We start from the raw sequence: 7,209 nt of genomic DNA, 5'->3' as shown, positions 1-7,209 counted from the left end.
AAAAGCCTTACACACTCATCACACACACACACACACACACACACACACACACACACACACACACAGACAAACACACAGTATCTCTCTTACTCATGCCTTTCTTTCATTGGACCACTTTGCCCTGCAGGTTAGAATCAGAATGAGCTGCTTTTATAGGTGAATTGTGCTTCTGCACACCTGCACACACACAAACACACACACACCACACACACAAATGCAGAAACACATTTGCACATCTGGAACTAGCAAGAAACTAAAAACAGAAGTGCAATCACCATACAAGCTTTATCAGGGACCTGGATACAGTAAAATACACACGCTACAACACACGAATAGTCATTGTTTTTATTTCACGCATACATAAATCAGTAATAAAAAGAGCTACGAGTGAGTGCAGCACGCAGATCTCACTTTCAGCTCTCAGCGCTGTCGCTTTTGTTTGTTCTGTGAACGCATCACTGTATCTACAGATGCTAGAGTTTCTTTTTCTTCAGGCGAGTGGGAGTGCACGAATATCAGACGTGAGAAGATCAGATGGCACTTCAGGTGCTAAGAAGATTAGAGGACAACAATTGACAGTACATGTGTTATTAATTTAAATGAAATTTATTGTCTCAGAGCAACGTGGGAAAATCTGGGGACAGGAGAAACTCATATTTCAGTTACACTGGAGCATTTCTTCCTCAGTTGCAGTGTATTATTCAATAAGTATTAGCAAAATAGTGTTGTGTAATAGTTCTTGAAACGGGTTAAAAATTTTACTTTGCGCAGTGTGGAATAACGTAACGGGATGGTTTTTTAAGTTAAGCATGCCAGGTCATTTTTTTCTGTAACTCTACATTGTAACTATTATATATTATATTATATATATATATTATATTGTCTGATATTGTAATTGTATTATTGTAAATGCTTTGATTATGGCACCTGAGAGGGAACATGGCATTGGGTGGAAGCAGCTTTCTTTTCAGAAATGACTTCTGTATTTTGTAGTATTAATATCCTTATTAAAGAATAATGAAACATAATATTTCGTTCGGGGGGCACGGTGGCTTAGTGGTTAGCACGTTCTCCTCACACCTCCAGGGTTGGGGGTTCGATTCCCGCCTCCGCCTTATGTGTGTGGAGTTTGCATTTCTCCCCGTGCCTCGGGGGTTTCCTCCAGGTACTCCGGTTTCCTCCCCCGGTCCAAAGACATGCATGGTAGGTTGATTGGCATCTCTGGAAAATTGTCCGTAGTGTGTGATTGCGTGAGTGAATGAGAGAGAGTGTGTGTGTGTGCCCTGCGATGGGTTGGCACTCCATCCAGGGTGTATCCTGCCTTGATGCCTGATGATGATGTTCAACAGTGGCCCAGCTGAAGTCCAGGTATGAATCTTTTTGGGAATCTATGAAACTGAAAATCGCAGTCAACTAACAACATCCAACCAGCCTCAGGAGTCTAAGAAGAAAGTTTTGTGTTAATTTGTGTATCAAGTCCCCTCTAGGTTCTCCAAAACCCTGTGTGGGATGTGAAGTACAAGAGGATGGTTTGATGGATGGATGGATGGATGAACAGATGGATGAACAATCTTACAATTAATGTTTCTTTAAAAAGAAAAACTTATCTCTTGGTAGTTTCAAGCAGAATACTGTGCCTGGGTGTGTATAAACATATAAATGTGTTTGATTGCATGAGTTGAAAGGTGACACAGCATATCAGATGGGACATTGGTGTAATCAGTTTTTACCTGTAATCTTAACTAATGAGGTTCTGACTTGAGGCTCCACAGTTGCTGAGAGCTTAACATTAGCTCATGTTGCATAAGAGAAAACCGATGCTACTTCGGATCATTGTGCCAACACTGTAACCTTATAACTTGTATTTGTGTGTTTGGGACAGTAATAAGTAAGTGAGAAGATTATATCAGTGCTACTGTGCAGCTGAGCAGATTTCTCTGAGAAGAGGTGTCTGTCCATTCAAATGTTCCTAAAGTTGCAATTCAGTAGCCTAATATTTATGGGCTGCTAAATACTGGATTAAAGAAACATCAGCAGGCACTTAACCACATCCTCCAGTACACTTCAGAGGCATGTGTGAACACAGGAAATAAAATATGCTCCACAGGGCTGCTTTATTCGAATTGGTCAGAATTTGAGTTAATTTCTATACTTGAAGAGTTTGAGATTTAGATGATGATATCCGATCTCATGGGCTACAGATTAAATGTTTATTTAGTTTTGTATATTAGACATTTGTGGCTCATTCCTGTAAAGTAGATTAGATGATAGTCGCATGTTGGTGTTTAGGCTTATTTATACAAATTTTATTGTGTCTGATCTGATGGTTTAACATACGTAGAAGGCAATCATATTGATATGGATGAATGCTGGGATCAGATCACGAATATATACAAAACCGTTAAAACAGAGACGTCCAATCTTATCCACAAAAATCCAAAATTGCAGTGGGGTTTCATTCCAATTAAGTAGGAGCCACACCTGATTCCACTTATTCAGATCCAAATAGATTATCAGATGTGGTTTCTGATTGGACCCAGCCCTTTCTGGAAAAGCTTGGACATTTAGATTAACAAACCCTTATAATTCCCTCCTTAATTATGATTCAATCGCAAACACACAGATCACTACATCAACCACAGATTAAACACCAGCCAGGTGGGCAGACAGGAGATTACCATCCCCACCCCCACAACTTTTAAACACCCCCCCCCCCCCCCCCAGCAAAAAAAAAAACACCCACACGGTTACAAATCACATCTTAATTCCACATAAAACCCCTCTACAGACCAATTTATCACTAATTACAAATAGCTTGCAGAGCACAGAGCAGCTTAAATAGCATTTCCAGACAAGCCCTTCCTTTAGACAATGCTTAATCATAACCCAGACCCATACATGCAAATTTCACATAAATCCTAAAACACACAGCTTATATGGTGTCTTGTAAAGGATTAAACGCTGTATACTGGACCAGGACCCACAAACATCCATTCACAAAGACAGCAGGATAAACAAATTGTTTTGGGAGAATTTGGATGGATGGATGGGTGGATGGATGGATTTCTAGCTAAAATAATAGTTTTGTACAGCTGAGTTGATAAACAAGAACACATCTCTAAATCATTAAAAGAAATAAAAAGAAAATTCAAAATCCTAATTTAAGAATTTCCTTCATTTGTTGCACAACATGATGTTTTCAGTTCCCTCAGCTTTTATTTTTTAAAGTGGAATTGTAAGTGGTTTTCCCAGTCTATATGAGGAAGAATCCTTGGGACTCAAAATTGATATCCCTTCTATAACTGTGTATTATATGGACAAAAAGTGCAGTTTTGTAACCCAGAAATTCATACTAGTTATAATATAAGGCATATCTTGTAGAAGTTACAGATTGAGACTTGTTTTCAGTTCATTTAATGTAGGTAATAGTGTCATACAGTGCAGTTCACTCACCATTATTCCTCAATGATATTCATCTCATTCATGACTTTAGTACATTTGAAATGAATTGAACACTTAGTGCAGTACTGTTGGACTTAAACAAGCAATGACACTTATTATTTAATAATATAACATTTTTAGCCTGTAGTACAACCCTTGTCTCTTTCACAAATATTTGGAAAATTGTATTAATTTCAATACTGGATAAAGCATTGTGTTGTGCTATGAAACAGACCAATTCACAAAAACTGTGTGTGTGTCTGTGTGTGTGTTTGTGTGGGTTGGGGTCTGTGTGTCTGTGTGTGTCTGCATGCATTTGAGCGTGAGATTTGGGAGAATTCCCACTCTGAAGCCTGCATCCAAAGGCACTGCCTGGGGAAGATGAATTAAGCATGTGTTCAATATGGACACTTTCTGATATAACTACATTTAATGATGCTATACACTCCCCATCAAACCGTTAAACAGACAGGCCATCTGGCTAAATTTGGCAAGTGGACTGGTGCCACACACACACACACACACACACACACACACACACACACACACACACACAAACACACGCACACACACAAGCAGAGTCTCCTTACGATGTGAAAAGAATAAAAAAGAAATACAGTCCCTGTATTAGTGAGTGATCCTTGCTCATGCTTGCTCTCTCTCTCTCTCTCTCTCTCTCTCTCTCTCTCACACACACACACACACACACACACACACACACACAAGCGATCTATGGGGAAAGCGGGAAGAAGAATCTTTACGCATGTAATGGGATAATGAAAAGGAAATATTTATATTAAGGGAAAAACAAACTATTGAAAATCCCCTCATTAGGCTTTGTTAATAAATGCAAATATGGGTAATTAGCGAGAGGACCTTGGAGCTTCTGTTTTGCCATTCTTGCTTGTTTCATGTTTTTTTGCCTGCTCTCTCTCTCTCTCTCTCTCTCTCTCTCTCTCTCTCTCTCTCCCTCTGTCTCCCTCTGTCTCTCTCTCTCTTTCACACTTACTTTTTTTTTTTTTTTTTTTTTTTTTTTTAAAGTTTTGCCTCTTCGTTTCCTCTCTCTGTCAGGCTCTCTCCTCCCATCTTCTCCATGGACGTGGCACGATCCTCGCTTCCTTTCATCAACAACTTCTTCAAAAACTCTCCCATCCTCCACAGATCCAGGCCCAGTTTTGTATAAAAGTGCACTTGGAGTGTGTCCCCTAGGGTCACACACACACACACACACACACACACACATACACACACACACACACACACACACACACACACAAACACACACACACACACACACACACACACACACACAGAGATGTTCATTTTTGTTTTCCTTATGAGGACCTTTCTTTCATGTAATTATTAATGCAGCCAATTAATGCTTTACCTACACTGAAATATATCCCCCATGTTTAAGCTTGTAAGAAAAAGGTGTCCATGTTGCATTATGTTAGAGAAAAAAGCATGGTAGTGTGGTATTACTGATGTAATGTTTTAACCACAGATCTTATTTCAGCCATTTAACCTGAATCCCTTTAAGAAAAAGCCACTTACTTCACGATGATGGAATAGGAAGTGCAAAATTGGGTTTCTGGGTTTTGGGACACATTCCTGCAGCACTCTCTAGCATATTTTATTTAAATATTTAACTGTACAGTTTTCTGTTTTCCCAGCTGTGACCCAAGACATTTTTAGTGTCTGAACTATTTCCATAAACACATCTCCAATCTTTACACCACTGCTTACACTTTATTTCACTTTCAAGCGTTGGACCGTACATCTTAAAGGTGTTAAAACAACCTTTAATTATGTATATACAGGTTTGGGAATCTTAAAGTCTGGATCTCTGTGCTTAGAACATTAAGGCTGGAATTTTAGAACTTTAGAACACTGGGGCCAGAATGTTGTAGATATATCTTTAAGCTTGGTACATTAGACCAAATGTTTTAGAACATTTAAAACTAGATAGAATTGTAGGCTGGAATGTCAGGCCCAGTTGCTACATTAGAACTGAAAGAGTATCAGGATTAAACTGTGGGCCCAGAAATTTAAGCCTGAACTTTAGGCTGGCACTTAGTTAAGCACTGGAAGTTTAGCACAAACTTCTGACTAGAACTTTAGGCATGAGAAGGCAGGTCTGGAACTTAAAAAGTCTCAAAATTAAGGCCTGGAATTTGACCTAGTGTAACAGAGCCTGGTAATCAAAGCAGGAACAAATATTCCTCTGAAGCATGGCATAGACATGATTATTTCAATGTTACAAATATACACAAGGGTCACTGATTTCTCAGAACAACATAATAAAAAACAAAATTCACAACGGTCCTCTGTTTATGTCCAGAAATGCCAAATTTACAGGCATAGGCTTGCAGTAATATTTTGTTTTCCCTGCATGAGAAACACTCTCTAAAGATTCAAAGAAAGTGTTAGCTAATTAGAGTTAAACAAAGTTTTCTCTTTTTTATGCTCCTTTTTTATGCTTCCTCCATTGTACAATATGACTTCTTCGGCTTTCATGTCACTTCGTTACTTTTAATTTATTAATGTCCGATAGTTAACATGCCAAAAATGTCAGATTCAAAAGCTGAGAAAATGGGCCACTTCTGCACTCGGGAGGGGAGGCGCAAGCTGTTTGGAGCCTGTTGTTTTGGCTCAGGGGGTTGTCAGAGGGAACAAGGGGTGCGATGGAGGGAGTTTATCCATCTTTCGCCATCACACACACACACACACACACACACACACCACATCCTCTGCGCCAGAGGATGCAACTATGCACAAACTGACTTCTTCTCAGAACTCAAGCCAGACAGAAAGAAGTTTTTATTTGAGCTGAACACACACATGCTCATACACAAACAGTTATCTACCAGTAAACAATAGAAACAAACAAGAGTTGGAGCAAAAACTACTTTTATTTTACAAAGACAAACAAAAAAGCAAGCAATATATACCTTTTTTTTAAAAAGTTAGATATTTACTCAGTTAATTAAGAATATATATATTGTTGTAGCTCTTTTGAGAAATTCTAAATTAAAATATAATATAATCAAATACATAAAATATGGTGTTATACATTATTGTCAAAATAATATATACTACAGACATTAGTGAAGGATGAAAATACAATGAAATTTAACAAAAAAATTACTATAATTTAATAAAAATTATTTAATTAATATAAAATGCTTCTTGTTAGCTTATATCCTATGAAAAGTGAACATCAAATAACTGATACATGATTTATTCTTAATCCTAAGAGTCATTTTGTCTAATACTGGTTTAAAGTGCTGTATGTTCGTTTTCACTATTTAATTACATTAATCGAATGAAGTCATGTGCTTACAGCTCAGGTTCAGCCTCATTAATCGATTGTGTGCCCTTGACATCTGTGTCTCTCCTATCACAGCTGATCAATCATGAATTGATTGGCCAGTCGTCTGGACTTCCTGCTAAAGCAAAGTCTTTACTGTGCAAAAAAGCAGTGCAGGAAAAATTCATTCATTCATTCATTTTCTACCACTTCTCCGAACTACCTCGGGTCACGGGGAGCCTGTGCCTATCTCAGGCGTAATCGGGCATCAAGGCAGGTTACACCCTGGATGGAGTGCCAACCCATCGCAGGGCACACACACACACACACACACACTCTCATTCACTCACGCAATCACACACTATGGACAATTTTCCAGAGATGCCAATCAACCTACCATGCATGTCTTTGGACCGGGGGAGGAAACCGGAGTACCCGGAGGAAACCCCAAGGCATGG

The sequence above is a fragment of the Tachysurus vachellii genome, chromosome 12, assembly GCF_030014155.1.
Source record: "Tachysurus vachellii isolate PV-2020 chromosome 12, HZAU_Pvac_v1, whole genome shotgun sequence".
In the NCBI taxonomy this organism is placed as follows: Eukaryota; Metazoa; Chordata; class Actinopteri; order Siluriformes; family Bagridae; genus Tachysurus; species Tachysurus vachellii.
The sequence above is the reverse complement of the archived record's forward strand: the minus strand, read 5'-3'. Positions refer to the sequence as shown.